This window comes from Schistocerca piceifrons, chromosome 1 (genome assembly GCF_021461385.2).
Source record: "Schistocerca piceifrons isolate TAMUIC-IGC-003096 chromosome 1, iqSchPice1.1, whole genome shotgun sequence".
NCBI lineage: Eukaryota > Metazoa > Arthropoda > Insecta > Orthoptera > Acrididae > Schistocerca > Schistocerca piceifrons.
The window spans coordinates 97,323,419-97,334,404 of record NC_060138.1 but is presented as its reverse complement, the minus strand read 5'-3'; the positions used below and the strand labels follow the sequence as shown (position 1 = coordinate 97,334,404).

The 10,986-nt window shown below is 43.3% G+C and overlaps 1 protein-coding gene across 1 annotated transcript in view; it reads right to left on the bottom strand.

Annotated features, from left to right (window-relative positions):
• Window positions 1–5,163: 5,163 nt before the first annotated feature.
• The window catches only part of LOC124782801, a 66,976-nt gene continuing 61,153 nt past the window's right edge, over window positions 5,164–10,986 (bottom strand). Inside the window, exon 4 of the mRNA XM_047253976.1 lies at window positions 5,164–5,670. The gene's annotated coding sequence lies outside the window, so the exon portion shown is untranslated. The remainder of the gene's footprint in view (window positions 5,671–10,986) is intronic.

Sequence of the window (10,986 nt, the reverse complement as noted above, 5' to 3'; positions counted from 1 at the left end):
TGCTCTCCGAGCTCACTCTTAGGCAGACTTCGGACAGAGTCTGTTCATTTTGCAGATACACGACGGTGTTTTTAATTCATAAGCATGGACGTCGCCGCCACCTATAGTTAACATGAAATGGTTTCCACTACATTGGAATCAGTCGTGTGTAAAATCAGGTATCTCCTTGCGTCGCGGGAGTATGTACAAACTTACCTCACCAGCAGAAATCACGGTCGCTCGCTTCTTACCTTCTGAGCATCCTGCACATGGCTCGTTGATGCTGACAGGGCAAGATGTGTCTCACTCATTGCTCTTTGTGTCCGAATCTCTCATCTCGCATTATCAGTCACAATTTCTACATTGTTTCTAATAATGGTTTTCAGGTTTCACTCTTAAGGAATTTTTTGTTCTGGCGTTTTCTTTAATTACTATTAAGTCCTCCAGAGGACGGTTAGTCGACTATTCGAGTAATCCAGACCTGTGCATTCATATCGTTGCACTTCTCACATTTAAATTTGTTTTCGAAAGATTAATACACTGAGGTCATGGGGTAGCGATAGGCACATATACAGAAGACGGTAGTATCGAGCTCACAAGGTATAAAAGGGCAGTGCATTGGCGTATCTGTCATTTGTGTTCAGGTGATTCATGCTAAAAGCTTTCCGAGGTGATTACGGCTCTATGACAGCAGTTAACACGGAATGGTAGTTAGAGCCAAACAGTTGGGTCACTCCAGTGCTAACATACAAGTAATACTGCGTGAAATAACCGCAGAAACCAATGTTGGCGGTATTATGAACGTATCCGTTAGGCAAGTGCGGCGGACTTTGGCGCTAATGGACTCTTGTAGCAGATGGACGAAGCGAGTGCCTTTGGTAACATCACGACATCGCCTTCAGCGCCTCTCGTGGGCTCGTGACCATATCGGTTGGTCTCTAGACGACTGGAAAACCGTGACTTGTCAGACAAGCTCTTACTTCAGTTGTTAAGAGCTGATGGCAGGGTTAGAGTGTGGTGCAGACCCTAAGCATCCATGGACCCAGATTGTCAACAAAGCACCGTGCAAACTGGTGGTGGAATCATAATCATCTGGGCTGCGTTGATATGGAATGGACAGGGTCTTCTGGACATTCGGCCACTTGGAAACCATTTGCAACCATTCACGGGCGTCATGTTCTCAAACAGTGATGGAATATTTATGAATGACAATGTGCCATGTCACCAGGGCGCACTTGTTCGCGATTGGTTTGGAGAACCAACTCGACGAAAGATCCGTACCCAAAGACTGGAAAGTTGCACAGGTCACACCAATGTTCAAGAAAGGTAGTAGGAGTAATCCACCAAATTACAGTGCCATAAGGTTAACGTCGATGTGCAGCAGTATTTTGGAACATATATTGTGTTTGAACATTATGTATTACCTCGAAGAAAACGGTCTATTGACACACAGTCAACATGGGTTTAGAAAACATCGTTCCTGTGAAACACAACTAGCTCTTTATTGACATGAAGTGTTGAGTGCTATTGACAAGGGATTTCAGATCAATTCCGTATTTCTGGATTTCCGGAAGGCTTTTGACACTGTAGCACACAAGCGGCTCGTAGTGAAATTGCGTGCTTATGGAATAGCGTCTCAGTTATGTGACTGGATTTGTGAATTCCTGTCAGAGAGGTCACAGTTCATAGAAACTGACGGAAAGTCATCGTGTAAAACATAAGTGATTTCTGGAGTCCCCCAAGGTAACATTATAGGCCCTTTGGTGTTCATTATCTATATAAGCGATTTGGGAGACAATCTGAGCAGCCGTCTTCGGTTGTTTGCAGATGACGCTGTCGTTTATTGACTAATGAAGTCATCAGAAGATCAAAACAAACTGCAAAACGATTTAGAAAAGATATCTGAATGGTGCGAAAAGTGGCAGTTGACCCTAAATAACGAAAAGTGTGAGGTCATCCACATGAGTGCTAAAAGTAACTCGTTAAACTTCGTTTACACGGTAAATTAGTCTAATGTAATAGCTGTAAATTCAACTAAATACCTCGGCATTACAATTACGAACAACTTAAATTGGAAGGAGCGCATAGAAAATGTTGTGGGGAAGGCTAAGCGAAGACTGCGTTTTGTTGGCAGGACCTTAGAAAATGTAACAGACCTACTAAGGAGACTGCCTACACTAGGCTTGTCCGTCTTCTTTTAGAATACTGCTGCCCGGTGTTGAATCCTTACCAGATTGGACTGACGGAATACATCGAAAAAGTTCAAAGAAATGCAGAACGTTTTGTATTATCACGAAATATGGGAGAGAGTGTCACAGAAATGAGGAGCTTCTCACGAAATTCCAATCACCAACTTTCTCCTGACAATGCGAGAATATTTTGTTGACACCGACCTACATAAGGAGGAGCGATCACCAGGATAAAATAAGGGAAATCAGAGCTCGTACGGAAAGATTTAGGTGTTCATTCTTTCCGCGCGCTATACGAGATTCGAATAATAGAGATTTGTAAAGGTGGGTCGATGAACCCTCTGCCAGGTACTTAATGTGATTTTCTGAGTATCCATGTAGGTGTAGATGAACATTCTGGACAGTCCGAGCGAATGGTTTGGCCAATCAGATAGCCGTACAGGAATATCATCGAATATTTATGGGACATAATCGAGCGGTCTGTTAGTGCACGAAATTCTGCACCGGTAAAACTTCCTCAACTATGGATTGCTATAATAGAGGCAGCATGGCTCAATATTTCTGCAGAGGACTGTCAAAAAGTTGTTTAGTCCATGCCACGTCGGGATGCAACAGTACACCGACAATAGGAGGTACTACACGATATAATAGCTATCCATGACTTTTGTCTCATCAGTGTGTATTTCCATTGATATACTCTTACTATCTTACGCCCTTTCTGCCGAAAACACCTCATGCAAAGTCTAACTCCGATGGTGGCACGAGTTTTTGGACAGTAGACTGCCGATAAGACGGTTTTACTTGATGATAGAGATTTTAACAGATAGGGCAACTGAATCAATTTAATTCTTTACACCTCTACTTTGTCAAAAAATTTCGCACACGCTAGAGCATTCTGCTCAGGGTACCAACGGAGCAGTGTTTATAAACAGCGGTCGACAATTAGTGTTGTTGACCGTGGGCGGCCACCACGAAGTAGATGGTCAGTGTTTTGTCAATCATAATAGCGGCTGAATGTTTGAATGACGTCACTGTGGTGTACGCAGGGAACTTCCACTACAGCTAAATCTTCATGCGTTCGGTATAAGCTCCATCCGACCCAACAGGGCAAGTTGACTGACTGGACAATATACACAAGCCACATTGTGCTATTCACGATTGGAGAAACAGTACGCTCTGTCATCTGCCTTGAGAAAATAGTCTTACTTCCGACTCCACTACACATATTACTTTACGTTCTATGATTAAAAAGTACTGCGAGAGAGGCTTATCATCAGGAAAACCATAATAGGCAGGTCACGAAGCCAGAGAAAAATCGTTTTCTCTTTTATTTTGAGCAATTTATTCATCTTGCTGCACTCTAAATGCAATGGAGCAGCACGTAAGACATGTGCCTGTTTCGTTGGTAAAGTAACAGACAGAAGATATGAAAACACAAAAGCGAAAATCTCCAAGACATATTTCTCAAAACTTTAATGCAGCAATGTAACAACAGTCTTTAAAATAGTATCGAATGAGTAACGAGCGGGATTTCAAATGACGTGGTTCTGGATTCAAATAAAAAAACCGAAATAGTTAGGGAAAAGTGGGGAAGTCAAAAATTCAGGTTTTCATCTACATCCACACGATCACACTGCAATTCACTCTTAAGTGCCTGACAGAGGGTCCTTCGAACCATCTTCAGACTATGTTTCTACTGCTCCATTCTCTAACAGCGAGTGGTAAAAATTGAACACTTAAATCTTTCTGTACCAGCTCTGATTTCTCTTGTTTTATAACGAAGGTCATTTCTACCTAGATTGGGGAAAATAAAATATTTTCATATTCAGTGGAGAAAGTTTGTGACTGAAATTACGTGAAAAGATCTCGCCGCAACGAAAACCGCCATTGTTTTAACAACTGTCACCAAAGATCGCTCAATTTATGCGTGACACTCTCTCCCCTATTTCGTGATAATACAAAACGTGCTGCCTTCCTCGAGACGTTTCCGGTGTGCTCCGTCAATCCTATTTGGTAAGTATCCCATACCGCACTGCACTACTCTAGCAGACGGCGGAAAAACGTAATGTAGGTAGTCTCTTTAGTGAAATTGTTACATCATATAAGTGGTCTGACAATAGAAGGTAGTCTTTGGTTTGCCTTCCCCACAACATAATCTATGTGAGCTTCCAATTTCAGTTGTTCGTAATTCTAATTCCTAGGCATTTAGCTGAATTGACAGCCTATAAATTTGTGGGATTTATTGTGTGACCCAAATTTAAAGGATTCGTTATTCAACTTATGTGGATAACATCATACTTTACATTACATAGAGTCAACTACCACTTTTCACACCGTACAGCTATTTCATCTAAATCAATTTGCAATTTGTTTTGATCTAGTGATGACTTAACTGTACAGTAAACGACATCAACATCTGCAAACAATCTAAGAGAACCGCTAAGGCTGTCTCCTAATTCACTGATCTAGAGCCGGGCGCTGGTGGCCAAGAGGTTCTAGGCGCTTCAGTCTGGAACCGCGCAACCGCTACGGTCGCAGGTTCGAATCCTGCCTCGTGCATGGATGTGTGTGATGTCCTTAGATTAGTTAAGTTTAAGCATTTCTAAGTTCTAGGGGACTGATGACCTCAGATGTTAAGTCCCATAGTGCTCAGAGCCATTTGAACCAACTGATTTAGATTATGAATCGCAGAGGGCCTATAAGACTTCCTCGTGGAATATCGGATATCATTTCCGTTTTATTTGACGATTTTTCGTCGATTGCTATTTACTGTAACCTTTCTGACAGTAAATCACGAATCCGGTCGCACACTAAAGCGATACTCTAAAGACACGCAAAATGATTAGAAGTCTCTTGGAAGGAACGGTGTCAAGAGTATTGTGGAAATCTAGAAATATGGTACCAAGTTGATGCCCCTGACGATTGCAGTCATTACTTCAACGTTATTGAAAGCTCTACAAAACAGTAGCTCGGGAAAAAAAAGACCACCAGTGAATAACATAGTATGGAACACCATTGTCATTTTATTCTTGTAACTGTTATCTGAGAAAAAGGAATGGATTACTACATACTATGTAAGTCGCATGTGAAACATGTATTGTACTTTTTTCAGTAGTTAAATCCATGCAAAATAACTTAGTCAGCTTTACTTCAACACTTTAACCTCACACAGTCTTATGAGCTACAAAACAGTATAAGAATAGAGTACTTTTCATAAGCTTAAAGTTTATTGTTTCTATTGGGAATGAGTGCAGAAGAATCTTAAATAATCTCAAAACGCTCAATCGCAGGAAACATCACTTTGTACTGAGCAATGTCTGTGTAGCTATTCAGCACACGCAGTAGATACGGCGAACGCAGTGCCATCTTCAGGCAAAGCACGCGGACCGCAGCACTCTGGTGACGTCACTGGCTCCCCTGCTGACTGTGACGTCACCCGCAAGCCGCGGTCGCTGCTGCGGGACGAACTGGTTCTCGTGGCGCAGTTACTCGCATCACGGCCCTGCAAGAGACAAAAACACCAGGGCATTACGTGAAGGAATTTGTGTAACGGCAGCTGTCCTGCCGAATACCTTGCTAAATTGTTCACAGTTAGATAATACAGCAAAGAAAAATATAATGGAATTTTCCGATTGAACCGCACAGTACTTGACGTGCTATGTCATTCAGCTGCGTAAGGTGAAAAAGCTGACTTACAATACTATGCGACGGAAAGACAATCCTTGTAGAATGGCGTGATTCATTTGTATTCGACATTAGTAACAAAATGTAAGTGTTTATGAGTTTGAATGTATGAGAATATTTCTAATATTTTTTCTTTCCTGTCAAGTCAGTTATATTATCTTAAAGAGACATTGTCGTTGTAGAATTGAGGGCGGAAAGCAGCAATCCAGGTGTTCTCTGTAAAAATGTATTGAAGCTGGACGGGAAGAATGAGAAACGACAAATGGAAGAGTGGTCAGTTATACGAAGTAATGCTGGTTTACAGTTCTTTTCCACAAACTGCAGGATGTCGCTTAAGTTTTACTGAGAAAATGATAAGTATTTTACCTAAGTTTACAGCTTCCAACTTGTCACTGTTCAACCTGTCTATCAATGCGTCATTGTTTGTTACATGACCTATAACGTGAGAATAGCGAGGAAGAGAAAGTTCTCCTTGCGAAATTTTATCGCGCACACACACAGACATACACACTTAAACAGCACAACCCTCAAACACACACACACACACACACACACACACACACACGCACGCACACGCACACACATACATACACATAAATGTGCGCTGTTGTCTGGGGCAATGGATAACCCTGTCGCAAAAACAAATTTAAAATATTTCTTTGTCTAGTACATGCTTTATATTGGCGACATGCCATCCTTAACCGTTCACAGTAAACAGGAATAAATGACAGCTCCAGCTGAATAAAATACGTTCTCTAATGCAACCCGTTACGACATTTAGAACATTCTCAGGATAACAAGGGTTGTTGAACAGAATGTGTATCCACGAAGTTTAGGAGTGTTTTACGCCTTCCTGCCTAAAGACGCCATTTGATCCCGTTTTTGGGATACGTTCCTAGGACAGACAGGAATCCAAATCTCCAGGTGTGAATGCATTACAATGTACCATCCTTATCCGAATGGCCGAGCGGTTCTAGGCGCTACAGTCTAGAACCGCGCGACCACTACGGTCGCAGAATCGAATCCTGCCTTGGGCATGGATGTGTGTGATGTCCTTAGGTTAATTAGGTTTAAGTAGTTCTAAGTTCTAGGGGACTGATGACCTCAGAAGTTAAGTCCCATAGTGCTCAGTGCCATTTGAATCTTGTCCGCCGGCCGCTGGTGGCCGAGCGGTTCTAGGCGCTTCAGTCTGGAACCGGGCGTCCGCTCCGGTCGCAGGTTCGAATCCTGGGCATGGATGTGTGTGATGACCTTAGTTTAGTTAGGTTTAAGTAGTTCTAAGTTCTAGGGGACTGATGACCTGAGTTGTTAAGTCCCATAGTGCTCAGAGCCATTTGAACCATTTTTTGAATCTTGTCCGAAACGTCTGCCGGAAATCGGTATGATGTCGACCAAGAGCAACATCCTTATCTGATGTTAGCTACACACCGATATCTCCAAGATAACATTGTCTGTAGCGCTAACAGCAGCCTCAGTACCTGAAAATTTCGTGCATACTGCAAAGCGACTGAGGCTCAGAGAAAACTGACTGGGATGTCACGCGTCCAGCGTGTTTACTCGCTTCTGACCGTGAATGGTCGGGCTCGATTATCGTGCTTATAATACCTGTAGCGGCTGCTGTGTAAGAGCACGAGGGGATGTGAACACCGTAACTGTCGACACCTTGCACAGCTAGCGCTAGCCACTCATCTAGAGTTTTACGTCCGTGCCTCCAGATGGTAGTACACTGCGGAAGAATTGTATCCCCGTTCGTTCGGCATAAATCCCGCAACACGATAACACTCTCCTCAGATATGCTAATTCACTCACTATATACTGTAGTAAATTTATATCGGACGTCAGAATATGTTAAAGTTGTGACAGCAAAGCTATTTTGTGGGTTTCCGGATGAGTTTCAGCATATGAAGTTATGAATTTCATCAGTCCCATCTGAGGCGCTAAGAATCATAAGGACCTACAGCACATCACCGTCGATTGTGAGACTGTAGCATTTATTCATACTTGTGAAATCTGTTGATCTTGCGGTGAATCAGGTTAATCTGTGCTGTAGTCCCACATTTTATATAATTTACGAAAAGCTGTATCACTGGTTTCTCTGATACTCATTGAAATGTGGGATCGTCGGTGGCGTGCTTTTGGACCTTATCGATCTCAGCGCCTCATTTGTGTTCTAATCAAGTGACCAAGTTGGTAGACGTTACTACTTGAGTTTAATCATTTGCACAAACGGCAGTTTGTGTTTGAAGTTGGTTGTTTACTGTGCGGGAATGGGCTTTCGTGTGCAGTGTAAACATGAACTATGTTGAATCTCATTAGTTAAAGCTTCCGGGTTGAGAGGCCAAAGTAGATTCGTAAAACTTCTTCTTCCTGGTGTTTCGTTGCCAACTGCGGGCAACATCTTCCGAGGTGAGTCAACGACTCAAATTTTTTAAATTATTTTCAATAATTAATAACAAGGATTCAAAAATCTCAGCAATTATCCACGCTCTTTCAAATCCAAACTAGATAGTTTCCTCATGGCTCACTCCTTCTGTTAGGTCGACGAATTCCTTGAAAAATCAAGCTGATTCCTATGTTATATTGTTGATTGCGTTTAAATAAACTTACCTATAGCTTGACGTCTTTTTATAATTCATAAACATTTTATTTTGTCTGCCATTACTTTTCTGTTGTAATTTCGTGTACTGACACGTTCCATGACCACGGAGATTTGCTCGTCAGTGTGGACCTAGACGTGGAAAATAAAGAAAAAAATTACGGTTCCAAAATGAAGATGCCCCACCACAACGCTCCGTTGATGTCAGAGAACATTTAATAACGTTTCCCCCAGTCGGTTGAATAGGAAGGATGGACCAGTACTGTGGGCAACACCTCTCTCCCGACCTCACTACTACCGATTCTGTTTTTTGTGGGGAAAAGAGGCTTTTGGTGTGTGAGACACCAGTAGACACTCCGGAAGAGCTGGTTGCCGGTTTGACTGAAGCTTCAGCCTTTATTCGAGAAACATGTCCAAAGTTAGGGTATTAGACAGTCATTAGTATTCCGACGCCACATTTGCGGCAACGCCTCTAGAAAAATACTCATCGTACTAGAGTTAGAACACCATCTCTGAACATCACTAGCGTCAAAACCTTCATGGATCTCTTCATCGCGGACCACTGTGGCCTAGCGGTTCTAGGCGCTTCAGTCCGGAACCGCGCTGCTGCTGCGGTCGCAGGTTCGAATCCTGCCTCGGGCATGGATGTGTGTGATGTCCTTAGGTTAGTTAGGTTTAAGTAGTTCTAGGGGACTGATGACCTTGTCCCATAGTGCTTAGAGCCATTTGAACCAACCTCTTCATCGTCGTTGGTGAGATGCGCCTTCTAGGCGCCGGTCCATGGCAATCTCACTGTTTGTCAAAGACGCTTAAGGCAGTAAATTTCGACAAGTGCGGCCCGTACCGCCGCTAGAATGATTACCGATTCGTTTCTGCTTCACTTATTTACTCGTACACTCTAAAATATCCACCACGAGGGAGTCATCCAAAAGGGAGGAAAGGCTGTAGATGTGAAGTAGGTGTGCAGACAAACAGATGATTACAAATTCAGAAAAACTGAATGATTTATTCAAGAAAAAGAGGTTCACAAATTGAGCAAGTCAGGAAAGCGTAGGTCCACCCGTTGCCCATATGCAAGGAGTTATTCGGTTTTCCATTGATTGGTAGAGTTGTTAAACGTCCTCGTGAAGGATATCATGCCAAATTCTGTCCAGTTGACCCATTAGATCGTAAAAATCGCGGGCTGGTTGGAGGACTCTGCCTATAATGCTCCAAAGTTTGCTATTGGGGAGGCATCCGGTAACCTTGCTGGCCAAAGCAGAATTTGGCAAGCACGAAAGCAAGCAGTAGAAACTCTTGCCGTGTGCAGAAGGATTTATCTTGCTGTACGAGATGCATTCAAGTTCTAAGGCCTCCGATTTTTTTTCTCCGGACTGGAAAGAGATAGAAACATGCGCATTGTTTTAAAATGGAGCTGCCTTCATTGTCAATACGTCCCAGAGATGGCAGCATCGCACGGCAGATGGAATTTTACCACGAGCGGCGAGAATGAGAGCTGTTTTAAATACTTAAAATGGCGACGTTTTCCTTACTTGAACAGCATGCAATCATTCGTTTTCTGAATTTGCGTGGTGTGAAACCTATTGAAATTCATCGACAGTTGAAGGAGACATGCGGTGATAGAGTTATGGATGAGTCGAAAGTGCGTTCGTGGGTGCGACAGTTTAATGAAGGCAGAACATCGTGTGACAACAAACCGAAACAACCTCGGGCTCGCACAAGCCAGTCTGACGACATGATAGAGAAAGTGGAGAGAATTGTTTTGGGGGATCGCCGAATGACTGTTGAACAGATCGCCTCCAGAGTTGACATTTCTGTGGGTTCAGTGCACACAACCCTGCATGACGACCTGAAAATGTGAAAAGTGTCATCCAGGTGGTGGGTACCACAAATGCTGACGGACGGCCACATGGCTGCCCGTGTGGCATGTTGCCAAGCAATGTTGACGCGCAACGACAGCATGAATGGGACTTTCTTTTCGTCGGTTGTGACAATGGATGAGACGTGGATGCCATTTTTCAATCCAGAAACAAAGCGCCAGTCAGCTCAATGGAAGCACACAGATTCACCGTCACCAAAAAAATTTCGGGTAACCGCCAGTGCTGAAAAAATGATGGTGTCCATGTTCTGGGTCAGCGAGGGCGTAATCCTTACCCATTGCGTTCCAAAGGGCACTACGGTAACAGGTGCATCCTACAAAAATGTTTTGAAGAACAAATTCCTTCCTGCACTGCAACAGAAACGTCCGGGAAGGGCTGCGCGTGTGCTGTTTCACCAAGACAACGCACCCGCACATCGAGCTAACGTTACGCAACAGTTTCTTCGTGATAACAACTTTGAAGTGATTCCTCATGCTCCCTACTCACCTGACCTGGCTCCTAGTGACTTTTGGCTTTTTCCAAGAATGAAAGACACTCTCCGTGGCCACACATTCACCAGCCGTGCTGCTGTTGCCTCAGCGATTTTCCAGTGGTCAAAACAGACTCCTAAAGAAGCGTTGGCCGCTGCCATGGAATCATGGCAGTGTTGTGAAAAATC